This window comes from Lacerta agilis, chromosome 4 (genome assembly GCF_009819535.1).
Source record: "Lacerta agilis isolate rLacAgi1 chromosome 4, rLacAgi1.pri, whole genome shotgun sequence".
In the NCBI taxonomy this organism is placed as follows: domain Eukaryota; kingdom Metazoa; phylum Chordata; class Lepidosauria; order Squamata; family Lacertidae; genus Lacerta; species Lacerta agilis.
In genome coordinates, this window is record NC_046315.1 from 30,331,711 (window position 1) to 30,346,588 (window position 14,878).

At 39.0% G+C, this 14,878-nt stretch overlaps 1 long non-coding RNA gene across 3 annotated transcripts in view; it reads left to right on the forward strand.

Moving 5' to 3' along the window:
* Nucleotides 1-3,696, forward strand: part of LOC117045467 — a 416,601-nt gene extending 412,905 nt beyond the window's left edge. For all 3 annotated transcript variants that reach the window (XR_004426431.1, XR_004426432.1, XR_004426430.1), the window contains one exon: nucleotides 3,594-3,696. This is a non-coding gene — a long non-coding RNA (uncharacterized LOC117045467). The remainder of the gene's footprint in view (nucleotides 1-3,593) is intronic.
* The last annotated feature ends 11,182 nt before the right edge of the window (nucleotides 3,697-14,878 follow it).

The following is a 14,878-nucleotide window of genomic DNA, read 5'->3' on the forward strand; positions in this document are numbered from 1 at the left end:
GCTGACTTTATTCCCTTTGCAAGCCAACACTGCATATGAAAATATGAGCATATAAAACTTCATCTTCAAGGACCTCAGTGCTATATAAAAGAGAACATCTATTATGAAAAGTAGAGAAATTATTATTGTATTTTTAGCAGTTATCCTTGCTGGAACCACACATTGTATGCCTCGTTGATAAGAGATTCAGAATTTATACAAGAATATCTGCACATGTTTTCACTTCTGTTTAAGGGCAAGGGTTCTTTGCTTTCAGGCCTTCTTAACTCATTCATGGTATAGAAGGTAACTAGAACAGGTTCAATCCCTGGCATCTCCAATTAAAAGAATAATATAACAGCCAATGTTAAAGACCTCTGCAGAGCTACTGCAAGTCAAGAGTAGACAATACTGCACTAGATGGACAAAGCATAAGTCAGCTTCCTATGTTTCTGAGTTTGGGAGCTTTATTTCTTTTAGTAGCATGCTTTGCCTTTCTTTTTTTCTTTTTAAAATAATTTTTATTAAAGATTTCTTAGTTTACAAAAATACCTGCATTGTCTCTTTTTTCAAGTTGTGTTTTCTACAGATCAGTTATATTTGTTGTGAGACATTAGTGTTGCATGCAGTATTAGGTTGGGAAAAAAGAGGGGGAAAGGGGGAGGGGTGGTGCATAGGGTAAAGTGGGGTGACAGTGCTTCTATTTTTCTGCTTAGTGTATGTGTGGGGTTTTGTGTCAATGTCACTTTTGTGGGTTCTCTTTCTATTTGCTTGTTATATTTCCTTGGTGGTGAGAGAGGTTGGGGGTGACCTAGGGTGTGGTAGGTTGTCTTTGGTTGGCTATAGTGAGATTTGTTTATGTGTGTGAGTGCATGAGAGGGTGGGTTTTTGGGTCAGGTTAGGCATATTGATTCATATGCTGTCAACGGATTCTTGTTGTTGTCTTGTTGGGCTATGTATATTATAAAGGGGAACCATACTGGGGTGAAGGCATCTTCTTCTATTTGTCCCCATGTCAGTTTCAGTTTATTGGTAAGTTTTTCTAATAAGGCTGTTTCAGGAGGAGTTCTATTTGATACCATTGGTCCATGTTTATTCCTGACAGGTCTCTGACAGGTCTCTCCAGTGTCTGGCTATGATGTTTCTGGCTGCTGAGAGTAGATGGGTTATGAGCTCTTTATAATGTGAGTGGGCATTATTGTTTTGGAAGATGTTCAGTAGGGCCAGTTCTAAACTTCTAATACTTGTTTAGTTATTTTGCTTATTTCTTGTATGACTGATGTCCAGAAGAGTTGGATTTTTGGACATTCCCACCACATGTGGAGGTATGTGCCTGTGGAGATGCATCCTCTCCAGCATTTTGGTGAGGCTCCTGACGTATCAGTGCTAGTTCCCATGGTGTTAAGTACCATCTGTAAGTGAGTTTCAGGAGGAGTTCTTTTCTTTTAACTGAGATGAATTTAAAGGGAGGTTTGGAGGACCGCATTCTAGTCCATTGGGTGGGGTTAATTTCCTAGCCTATATCATCCTCCCATTGTTTTTTGATTACGTCAAGGGGGTCTGTGGGAACTTGGAGCAGTATTTTGTATATTGTGGATACCATCTCTTTGCCATGTCCCTTTGTTGTTAGGAGGAGGTTTCCAAAGGTTGTCAAGGGCCTAGTTGCTGCTGTTTTTACTACTGGATTGTTTAAGAAGGCATGTACTGTAATTGGTGGTGTGTTAGCCAGGGCATTTGGGTGTCTCCTAGTTTGTCTTGTATTTCTTGTGTTGATGTAGTTTTGTTATTTTTGTAAAAGCCTGCTAGACGATATAAGCCTTTGCGCTTGCTAGGTTTTTATCTGGAAGTTTTGTGCTGCATGATGGAATAGTGGGTGATGAGCCAGGGGGATTAGTGGGGATGGGGTTGGGGGCAGTTTGCCGGCTTCTTCCTTCCATGCTTTAAGCATGGTCTGTGTGAACCTGTTTAGTGTTGTGGGGATTTTCCTTAGTTTGTTTGGGAGGAATGGGTATGCTACGGTGAGAGTATTTTCGATTATGTCTCTCTCCAGGTGTACCCATTGTTTTGTTTCGTCTTCTAGAATGTATGGCATTATGTGGCACACTTGATTGGCGATGTAGTGAGGATCCAAGGTGTAGGTATTTGGAGTTTATTCTTGTTTTTTTGTGAGAAGATAAACGAGTGTAATTTTTTTCTGCCATTTGCAGAGTTGGGTTGCAGGAATCCAGATTGGGAGAGTTTAGAATAGGTAGGTTAATTTTGGGAGGGTGATCATTTTGATCGTGGCTATTTTGTCTGAAAGGGTAAAGTTGGTGTTGTTCCAAGTTCTCAAAGCCTTTGTTGATTATCACCACAAGGGGTTGTAATTGTGGAGATATAGTTTGTTGAGGTTTCTGGTTATTTGTACCCCTCGGTATCTGTACTTGGTGCAGCAGTTTTATTTTAGTGATGTTGGCAGATTTTTGGATGGGGTTAGGGTGAAACACATAGCCTCAGATTTTGCACAGTTTACTTGTAGGCCCGATATCATTGCAAATGTCTTGAGTTTTTGGTTAGGGTGGTTGCTGTGTTTATGGGGTCTGGTGTTGTGACCATCAGGTCATCTGCAAAGAGCCCTGATTTATAGGTTCTGCCTTTTATTTCCACTCCTTTACTGTCTGTGGCTGCTCAGGTTTGGACTGCTAGAGATTCCAGAGCCAGAATGAATAGGAAGGGAGACAGTGGGCATCCTTGTTTTGTGCCTCTTTGGATTGCTATGGAATTAGAGTCCATACTTTCAGTCCTGCATTTTGCTGAGGCATGGGAGTAGATTTGTTTGAGGGTTTGTAAGAAGATGGGACCAAATTTCGTGTTAGTTAGTACTGCTAATAGGTATTTCCATTCAAGGCAATCAAAAGCTTTGAGGATGTCTAAGGACATCATTGTCAATGGGAGTTTAGTTGCCTTGCTGTGTTCGATCAGATTCAGTAGTTTCCTAACGGGGTCTGTTACATTGTGACCAGAGACAATACCTTTCTAAAGGGACTTTGTAAGTAAGGCAAAAGACTGGCATTCACAGTTTCTGTTATGCTTTGCCTACACTGTACATCCAAATCTAACTAAGATTCCCACCAACCTCTGTAAGCTAATATTCAATGAACAGGTAAGAGCATTAGAACTTGGATATATTTGGATTCTACACTATCCAATTAGAAACCTGAGAATTACTTTGCTGGATCTCATTGCAAAGTTCATCTTGGCCAGCAGTCCATCTCCAATAGTTACCAGCCAATTGTTCCTTAGAAATTAGCAAACAAGGCATCTTAAGAATGCCCATCCTTTTTTGTTATGGTATTCAGAAGTATATCATCACCATGATAAATAGCTATGAATACCATGAATATGTCCAGTTGTAATGTTATCTAACCAATGCTGGTCACCACTTGTTGTAATGTATTCCTTAAGTTAATTGTGCATTGGCTGAATGACTACTTCTTTTTCTATCCCAGAATTATTACCAGTAGTGTTATGACTCACTTGTATCTAGAATAATTTAGTATGATTTACGAACTGTTTACCCTGATTCTAGATCATTTACAAATAACTCACTTATACTTCCTTTTGTTTCTTTCCAGTACAGGCACAGCTTTTCTCCATTCTCTGCCCCAATGAATGTCTGCACTAGGTCTAAAACTTGGAGTGATTTACCTGAAGAGTGATACCATCAAGAAAACGCTGTAAGTTAACTATGCATCCTGCGTAAAAATGTTGAGCAAAAAAATGAATTTTGCAGAGAATTACAGGCTACCATATACTGCCCCCCCCCAAATTATTGGAGGAAATTGAGTAGGTATAAAAAAACAAGCTGCAGTAGTGTTTCATTTATGGTTTCCAGTTTTTACTCCTCCTATGGAGGGAGTTTTTCAGCTTTCTGTTTGCTGTAGGCAAATTGTGTAAGATTCTTAAGACTGTTCATAGATACATTCAGTGTTCAATTGTTAAAAGCAGTCATGAACATGTGCTGATTAAAAAGAAAGGAGTAGGTTAACATACTTCAGGAGGAATTCAAAGATCAAGCTATTATGATTGTTCCATCAGCAAAAACATTTCTGCTTGCCAGATGAAATGATCTCCCCTCCGCATGCCTCCAGAGCCATGGGAGGCAGGAGTGGGGAAAGCACCATGGCACTAGCACTCTGTCCTCCTGTGGTTTCCAGCAACTGGTATTCAGAAGCACACCGCCTTCAGACATCTGAAGGCAGCCCTGTTTAGGGAATTTTTTTAATGTTTGAAGTTTTATTCTGTTTTTTGTGTTCTATTGGAAGCCGCCCAGAGTGGCTGGGGAAACCTAGCCAGGTGGGTGGGGTATAAATAAATTATTATTATTATTATTATTATTATTATTATTATTATTATTATTATTATTACTGTGGAAGCAGAGCATAGCCATCATAGCTAGTAGACATTGATAGCTGCCTGCTCTATGTCCAGTCCTCTTTTAAAGCCATCCAAGGTGCTTGCCATCACTGCTTCCTGTAGGAGTGAGTTCCATAAGGAGTGAGAGCCAGTGTGGTGTAGTGGTTAAGAGTGGTAGACTCGTAATCTGGGGAACCGGGTTCGCTTCTCCGCTCCTCCACATGCAGCTGCTGGGTGACCTTGGGTTAGTCACACTTCTCTGAAGTCTCTCAGCCCCACTCACCTCACAGAGTGTTTGTTGTAGGGGAGGAAGGGAAAGGAGAATGTTAGCCGCTTTGAGACTCCTTCGGGTAGTGAAAAGCGGGATATCAAATCCAAACTCCTCTTCTTCTTCTTATGTGCTACTTGAAAAAAGAAATCTGTTCTGAATCTTCTAACATTCAACTTCATTGGATGTCCGCGGGTTCTAATGTTTTGGACCTCTGTATTCTTGATTTACACTTCATTTCATATGATACTGAAAGGATCTCCTTGCCTTTTCCTCAAACACACTGCTACTTAAACTTTCTTTTATTAAGAACGTTTCCAGTTTGCTTGTTCCTTGTGGACCACTACATTTTTTTCAGCAAAGCCGCATGGGAGACTGCTTGGGAGGCTTCTGAATTAAAACACCAGTGTAATTGTATGGGATGAAGGGAAGGGGGATTTATATCTGTTCTGAATAATAGCGTCTCCACTTGATTGCTAAAGGCCTCAGAGACGTGGAACATGTATAAGCATAGCAATGCCTACCTACTACCTGGCAACAATTCCCCTTCCTGTTCACCTCAGTGCCACACCAGGGTGGAGAAAGCATGGAGTTCTAATTCATCATTTGTCCCTGTTTGACCCTGAAATGGCCTCTGGTATTTTCCTCTATTGTTTTTGCTGTGGTCAAAGTGCATACCAGCAGTGGTTTGCATACTATGAATCGCTGCTTTAATGTACTGACTGAAAGTCCTTTTTGCCTAGCTTCTCTTAATTTTTCTGCCGCTGTCAAAAGAGCCTACAGTAGTTATAAGATACTAGTCTGAACAACTCTTTGGTCCCTGTTCAGGCTTGATCTTTATACTTGTTTGGTCAGGTTGCCATGGAGAAGTGTCTGGTCTTTGCTGAGTTTGTGGTGTCTCTGAGTTAAGTATTACCTATCTGGAGGGAACTCACAGTCAGAGTTGTCTTTTTTCTCATCTATGAAGGGTTACATTTTGAAATAATTGGGAATGTATGTAAAAATGGAGCTGCAATACTTGGCTTGACTTACCCATTAATTTCTGCTCAGCGGAAGTTCAGAGTCAGACTTTATCTAATCTTCAAAAGTAAATTCAAAATGTACACTATATAGTGTCAAGCTGTTAAGAATGTCCAGGAGTAAACATTCTGATCCATGTTCAGAATCAAGTCTTTGTTTTAGAAGCACATTTTAAAAACACATTCATGTTGTATCAGACAGATGGGATATTTTAGCAGCTGATCAAATAAAATTTGCATGTCTGTTGGAAACCAGTGTCGGATGCTTTAATTTTTGTTAGCACTATAAGGTTATATATTTATAGAAAGTAACCCAACATCACCCACTAACGAGGGAAGTCATCAGGGTTGTCTGAATGCTGAACTAAACACAAACACATACACATACACATTTTCTGCCAATATATTATATATCAAATGAAGCAGATTTGCAATATTTGCTGATTTAGCATAATTCATTCCAATTCTGCTAGTCATAGGAAGCAGCAGGGAACTGTTCTGGGTACTAAAGGTTGGCCTCTTGACCTTGTAGATCCTGCTCCCCTCTGGCTTTGGGAATATTACCAAACATGTTACAGCCATAAGGACTAGAACAAATATTTCAAGAGGGGCATAAGCATTTCCCAAAAATATGTACAATATATGTACAAAATAATAATAATAATAATAATAATAATAATAATAATAATAATAATAATAATAATATCACAATATTTCAATAGCATTCTTAGGGAAGTCAGGTTTGAAGGGGGTATGGGATTTTTATGTTGGCTGAAAGGAGGCATGAGTTTTTAAAAGTTGAGAAACTCTGGACTATAAAATTATCTTTTTGTTGAGAAGGATTTACAGGGTGCTGAATTCTATTTCAAGTACTAAGTTTTGTGCCTTTCCATGTTTGGAATCACAAAGTGCAACCCTGTCATAATGCTTGAAAATGAGTATAGGGTGATACGGTAGTTAAAAACAAAAATCTGCAATAAAAATGGAGATAATAGAACATTTAAAAGCATGGAGTTGACAATGCCCCAAAATGTTCTCCTTTCTCTCTCTGAAACATATGCCAACTAAACCACAACTCACTGCAATCCTTGATTAATTGTAAGAGAATATGGTATATATATAGAAGAATTAAAAAAAACAGAAGGCATCATTTTTAATTGAAAACTATTGACATTTTATGGGATTTTGTAACAGCAACTGAGGAAAAGCTCAACAGATTGTTTTAACTAGGAATATTTCAAAGTGCTAAATATATACTGTTTGGTTAAATGATGATTAGCAAATTTAAGAACAATTTTTACAAATATTTGAAGTGTGTACCTATAAATGGGTAAAAGGCTACTGAAAGTGGTGTACAAAAAATAATAAGATAATTTTTAAAAAAAAATGCAGAGAAAACTGCCCAGTACTGGTATCTGGAATACTCAGATATTCCTAGTTAAATATATACGAAACAAAAGCAATACACTGGTACTTTGAGATAGGTAGGTTATGGTCTCCTCTATGTCTGTCCACTACAAATGTAGAGCAGCTAAAATGCTGTGTTTGTCACTTCCTGGAACCATGGGAAACATGGAGGGTGGGGGGAGAGGGAGAAGAGTCCATTGAGCAAATAGAAATCCTTGTGTTGATGGGATGTTCACATAGCAGTACTCTGTACACAACCCAGTGCATCATACAGGAACCCAAAAGTGATTTAATCTAAAAGCCTACCCTAAAGCAGTGTTTTAAACGTATTGCCCAGCTTGTTCCCTCACAGGTTAATTCTGTCACATTTCCATATTGAACTGAGATTTTTAAAACCCACCCAAAAATTCACATTTAAATATGTATTTCTGAGCCTATGATATTTCAAAATAACAATTTTTAAATTTCGATATATATTTTTAAGCCAATAACAACAAAAATAATTTTATTATTAATATGCTGCCCATCTGATTGGGTTGCCTCAGCCATTCTAGGTGGCTTCCAACGAAGTATAAAAACACACAAAAAAGACCCCTCAAACGTTAAAAACCTCCCTGTACTGGGCTGCCTTCAGATGTCTTCTAAAAGTCAGATGTTTCTCTCCTTGACATCTGAGGGGAGGGTGTTCCACAGAGCAGGTGAAACTGCCCAGATAGCGAAGAACTGCATCACAACATTTAGAGAAGAGCAAAATCAAAATGATAGCTACATTCCAAGCAACACATTGGTCCAGGAGGTGCAGATCAATTCAGCTTGGTTCAGTTTGTATTGAAAATTCCTCAAATTCCTGTAACCAAATATATCATAGGACTCAGGAGCAACTATACAATAAGAAACTCAGGGGCAGCCCAGACTTTAGAATAGGGTCAAATCCAGCCAAGATACATGACAAAACACAAACCAAACAGAAAAACGTGAAAAACAGCCATGAAAGATATTGAAAATATTATAAGAAAAGTGTAAATGGAGATAAAAATATCAATTCAATGGCTATAGCCTGATACATACATTCCAAGGATTATCAACACTAAAGAACTTTGCCTCTATTGATAGAGCTTGTTCCTTTGAAGAAACTGGAGTCTCACCAGTGTAACGGGAAGACTTTCAGCTAGCAACCTATCGGACAGACGAGAACAACTGAGGAACTTTGCTTTAAACATCATATCCATGAACATTTACTTTATACTCACCTTGAAAATACAGTGGTACCTCGGGTTAAGTATGCTTCAGGTTAAGTACACTTTAGGTTAAGAAGTCCGCTTAAGAACAGAAATCATGCTCTGGCGGCGCAGCAGCAGCAGGAGGTCCCATTAGCTAAAGTGGTGCTTCAGGTTAAGAACGGACCTCCGGAATGAATTAAGTACTTAACCCGAGGTACCACTGTATAGGTTTCCTAAGTGAACTTTCGCACTTTAGTGTTAATAATCCTTGGAATGTATGTATCAGGCTATAGCCATTCAATTGATATTTTTATCTCCATTTACACTTTTGTTATAATATACGGTATTCAATATCTTTCATTGCTGTTTTTCACGGTTTTCTGTTTGGTTTGTGTTTGGTTATAATTTCCGTGATTGTCTGTTTGCTATTGCATAAGATACATGACAAGGCAGGGTGTAGGGTAGACACTCAGGCTTTGGGGAAATAATATCATGCACCCTTCCAATGAAAACGGAGCCAGTGCACGTAAATTTCCATCAGATTAACATATAGGACCTTGTTTACTGACAAATTTCAGAGCATAGGTAGTTGGAAGTAGAGAACAGAAGTTGCACTAGCCTGTTGCAGCAAAGCAGGCTTGTGGCACTTAACTTGGCATGGCCTTCATTCAATGTGATTAAGTGGTGGTGCTGTGGTCTAAACCACTGAGCCTCTTGGGTTTGCCGATCAGAAGGTCGGCAGTTCGAATCCCTGCGACAGGGTGAGCTCCTGTTGCTCTGTCCCAGCTCCTGCCAACCTAGCAATTTGAAAGCACGCCCAAAAGTGCAAGTAGATAAATAGGTACCACTCCGGCGGGAAGGTAAACAGCGTTTCCGTGCACTGCTCTGGTTTCGGTGTTCCGTTGCGCCAGAAGTGGCTTAGTCATGCTGGCCACATGACCCGGAAGCTGTCTGCGGACAAACACCGGCTCCCTTGGCCTGTAAAGCGAGATGAGTGCCACAACCCCAGAGTCGTCTGCAACTGGACTTAACTGTCAGGGGTCCTTTACCTTTACCTTTTTTAGTGTACCAACATTGATGTTGCAATAAACATGTTAGGACGGGATTCAACTAAGTTATTGTGTGTGTGGAATGATGTCCACTTGCACAAAGGGATTCCCCCGTTCCCCTTAATCTGACGAGTGTTGGCGGGACCCCCAGATCTGCATGCTGGAGGGCACACAGGAGGAGGAGAGGGGCAAAAGTCCCACTGCATAAGCAGACCATGTTCCTCATGTGCATACTCCATGTAGTGCTACCTTGAATGCAACCCTTCGTCTTCAAGGTAACACAAGCTTTTGGTTTGGTTTGGTTTGGTTTGGTTTGGTGTTATACTTGCATCCCACCTTCTAGCTAGAAATATATTTTAGACTCAAAGTAACAGGATTTGAGTGAGTGAGTGAGTGAGTGACTTGTATAGTAATTTATTCTTTTTTGAAAAAAAGCCTCAAATTGATTTACAATGTTCATAATGCAATACAATATGATAAAAACATATTAAAACAATGCACAATAGTAGTGCAGTAATCTTTTTTAACACACACACCAAAGCCTTGGTGACTTCAGTTTGCAGGTAATCTTGGCATGAAAAACCTCAGTGTTTGCCCGGTATTCCTCTTGGCTGTGTGGATGCTAGGTTTTCTTTTGATGTAGTCAAGCAACATGCTTATTTACTCCATCTGTTTACCCAGTCCCTTCTCTTTTCTTTACCATGGCTTTTAAAGGAAAGGAGAAGAAGGGAATATTTATTTGCTCTGCCAATTTGCTTTACTTGAGCTTTCATTTTCCGGCTGAGCAGAAGCTTCATTGGGCTGTATAATTTTAACACTTAGGGCAAAGATTCATTTTTTTTTTTAAGGGAGCTTAGCAGACTAACCTCTGGCATGGTGACCAGGAGGAAGATTCTAAAGGAAGTTCTCTCTGTTTGTAATGTAGTCTTGAGCCAGCTGGTCCTCTGCTGCCCTCCGAAGGCTTACTGCTGTAATTGGCAGCCACCGAGGTTTCACAAGAACTTGCACATGCTGTGCTCTCTCGAACATACCAGGCTTATATAATTTCTTTATATAACCAGAGACAATGTTCTTGATTAATAGAAAAGTGGCTTTGCTCCCTATTGTGCGATAAGGTGCTTTCCTGAATATTTCTTCATTTCTGAATCCTTTACAGTACAAAATTGTTTTTCTCACACTTTTGTGGGAGAAAACTTTTTCTGAGGGGAAAAGGGAAGCAGAAAATAGAATCGTTTTCTAAGATAAATGGTTTTGTTTTTAATGAATCTGTGCTTTTTCCGATTATAATTTTTTTTCTCCTTGCACTCCAGATTTTGTATGAAGGTTTTCATTCCAGATTCCCTCATATTTGAATTTTATGTAACTTCACTAATAAATATCTCATGATATTTGTGCTGTGCATATGTGTGTTAGCTATTTACTTCTTCACACAGCACTTAGTTAAACTATGGAACTCGTTCCCACAGGAGGTTGTGATGGCTTTAAAAGAGGAGTAGACAAATCCGTGGAGGACAAGGCTATCAACAGCTACTAGCCAACAATGGCTATGTTTTGCCGTCACTGTCAGAGGCATAACGATTTGAATACCAGTTGTTTGTAATCACAGGTGGACAGAATGCAGTTTGCAGGATTCCTACCGGCATCTGGCCAGCCACTGTGAGAACAGGATGCTGGACTTGATGGATCATTTGCCTGATCCAGCAAGCTTGTTCTATGTTCTTATATGCAGACAACTCAAATATCTACTAGTTGTATAGGTCTACCTGCCTTTCACCATCTCTCCACAATTAACAGCATGTGTTTCTCACCCCTTAACATTTCTGGTCAAATTATTTTGTGTTAGCTGTTGAAGAAAAACAGTTCAACCTGTAAATCAAAGGAAAAAATTGAGCTGGACCCATGTTTTTATATATTCTGTTATCCAGCATTTATTGTTGCTTGTTATTTTCTCTGCCCTTGGAAAATTGTGGGTTTTTTCCTCATTTCATTAAAACTGTAAATTACTGTTGAGTTCATTTTCTTGTTTTTATCATTCCAACTCAAGTCTGTATCTTTTCTGCTTTTAATCTCTTCTACAACCTGATCCTGTGCAGAAAGCACAAAGTACTAGTTTTCACAGAAACGTTTGTCCTCGAAAACCTACCCTTCCATCATTTGGCATTGTATTTCTGATTTTTACTTCAGTGTTCCCATCCTCAAAAGATGCCTTATCCATAGTCCTCTTAAAACTCTCCAGATCTTTCTAAGCAAACATAAAAGAATTTGCTTTTATATCTGCTAAAGCAGTATCAACATTTATCCAGAGCATTTTATCTTCAACCCCGCTTTACAGATAGGGATATGGATAAACTTACATCAGGGTATTTTTAAAGAAAGGTGGTGTGGTGGTTTTCCTGATATTTTGGGACATGTGAACCCCAGTGCTAAAAGGTAAGATAGGGCACAACTCTGAACAGAACAGATTTTTAAGCAAAAAGTGCTAACATGGCATATTTAACAACTTCAAAATGGCACAGGAAGAGTGGGAAAGGCTTTCGTCACACATTTATTTGAATACTTGCCTGGGTGCTATAGATGAAAAGGAATTCCACCAAGAGTTCGTGGAATTACTGAGCGTGTGCATTGGTGGAAAAGGGGTGGATTGCTGTCTCTTCTCTGCCTGCTTGCTGGTTTCCATGCTCAACATTGAGAAAGGGAAACCTGACTGAGTAGGGATAGATTGCTCTATCCCTTTTCCACCAACCCATTGTATATCTGAGCAGCTGCTGAGAAAAAAAAGGTCCATGGGAAACTAAGCATGCTGGCAGATAATGGATGGAGGAATTCATTCCTTCTCCACCAGGCTACTTGGCAGTGAGGAACATTTGGCCCTCCTGGTGTTGTTAGATTCCAGCTCTCATCAACCGAAGCCAGTATGGCTAGTGTAGACTCCCCCTTACCTTTTAAGTACTCAATCTTACTCTGATCTTAAAGGAGAAGACTCATAAAAAAATTTTAGAAGGCTTCTCCTGCTTCCCTTTTGATCTCTGCAACCAAGTGCTTTAAATCAGTCTTGTCTCTTCCATTAGATGCTCGGGGACTCTCTTAAAGTGTCCCTAGCTAGATGACCCAGTTCTGTTGGGGGTGGAGCAGCAGGTGTGGCTGGGGCTTCATATGAAAAATCAATAACTATTCAACAGTGAAAACAGCTGGTGCTTTATTTCTTAAGGAAGCACACAAACTGGTAAGATGTACCCGTACCCAAGAAATTAAACACTGAGTATTCACCTGCTAAGTTCCACAGATTTATTCAGAAAGATTTTTTTTTTACAGGCCAACACAAAGGGGTTTTTGGTTTGCATCCTCATTCTTGAAAAGTTACTATTATTATTATTATTATTATTATTATTATTATTATTATTATTTACTGCCCTAAGAGTATATTTATAATAAACATCTATATTTCCTAAATGATTATGACAGCCATTTTTCAACCTAAATATTGTCTTCATGAAAACTGTTACCGACTATAATAAGTGTGACCACAGCTGCCTATTTCCCTAAATTAAAGTGGATGCTATACCAATTTCAAACCAGTAAGCACCAACTTATTTCAGTCCCTAATGTTCGCTTTTAAGCAAGCCACATTCACCATTGCATCTGTGAAAATATGTTATTAAAATTCACTCCGTTCAGCTTGCTCCAATGACCTAGTGGTGGTAATAAAAAACGTACTAGTGTCAAAGCAATAAATAAATAAATAAATAAATAAATAAAAGATAGATAGATTAGATGTCACCTTTCCCATGCTCACAGATTCACCCCCAAAAGTGTGTGCATAACAATCTCAACTAAGGGAGCTGTGGTTTCTTGAAACAAGCCAAGATAAAACCATAGTTTCATATCCAGGCAGTTCAGAATCCACAGTTTAAACAAGCTGAAGTGAGTTCAGACATAAGAGGAAGCTGTGATGTGTTTAGATATGGGTGCTTAAAATTCCTCTTTATGGTCACACAAGGAGAGGGGAGAGGGAAGTGTGCAAGCTTGAGGTTCATGTAGGCTTGTTCGCATAGCAGGGAAGCCATGTTTTCCCATTAGGTCTGAAACAACCCATAGTGTCCAGCTGGCTTTGTTTCCTACTGCAGAACAAAGATAATATGAACTGTTTTTCAGAGGAGCAATCAGTTAATAATAATAGTAGCAGTAATTGCTTTGGACTAATTAGATTGATTATAGTAATAGAATATGCATAATATATTTCCCTCCAAGCTGTTATTGGAGGGTGGATAGTAGTTGTAAGAACCACTCTGTTAATGAAGTACAATTCTAGCAGTGGTATTTACTCTGATGTTAAAATAATAATAATGAGAGACTGGTACAGTATCACATTTCCACTAATGTAAATGTGGAGTTTGTAGAACCAAAAATATTATCCATTTTTCCTTAAAGAATTATCAGTGCCACTAACAACCCACTGAATTAATTGGCAAATCTCCTATTGTCTATAAATTTAATATTTATTAGTAAGAATGTTCTTTATCTTGTCTGTTTTTAAAATATAGTCGTATATGTTGAAAGGAGTGTTGTTTTAATTGATTGCATTGGAAATACAGACCACTAAAATACAAGGTTATATTGTGCTATACTGGAATAACCTTCTTCATCCCAGTTCTCAAGTGTAGCATCATACTATGTGGATTGCCATGGAAACTACTTGGGCTCTCTATGTCTGCTTCCTTACATAAGCATGGCAAATTGTGTGCAATAAGAAGCAATTTTAGCACCTGGACAGAGGATTGGCTTCAAACCCCTACTTCATGTACCACTGTGTAATATGAACTAGCATTTTTTGTTCCACCAATGTGCAATGGCTTTGCAATTTGCAATATCATATGCAAAAGTAGATAGAGCTTCTGTACTTTTCAAAATTGTGTGAAGTGGAACCTTTGGCAGGCACCACTTACATAGGAGTGAGAAAAACTGCACCAGCTAATATTCTTTCTTTTATGCAACTATTAAAGGTGCAAGAATCTTTCATCCTCTGCACCACTGTGCCTTTATACTCTGGGTCCACACTTACTCTTATTTTCTCCTGGATTAGCTGCTGTTGACTATTTCACCTTTTATGGCCCATTTGATTCCCAGTGTGGCCAGTTCCTGAGTGGAAGCAAGTGGGGTTTTTTCCTTAACAGCTTCAAGAAAGGCAGGGACTAGCAAGTTCTCTGAGCAGGTTTCAGAGTGTCCCATGAGCAGACTTGAGAGTGAAACATAAAGCAGAGATGCCATTTTACTGGTTGATCTTGGTATCAAGCACCTTCTGCTTCAGCATAATTTATTTTTTTTAAATATAAAGAATTATGCTACACTTTAGAATCATTTGCAGGGAAATAATTTTATCCAAAATTCAAAGAGAATGGAAGGTAATCTAAATCTGAATTCCAACCAAGAAGCTCAGTGATGGCCTTGATTGCATCTTTGGCAAAGTTTTTGCCATTTGAGAAATGATAGGATGCATGTGTGGCAGTGCAATGAGCTCTAACTGTGGTGGGGAACCTGTTGCCC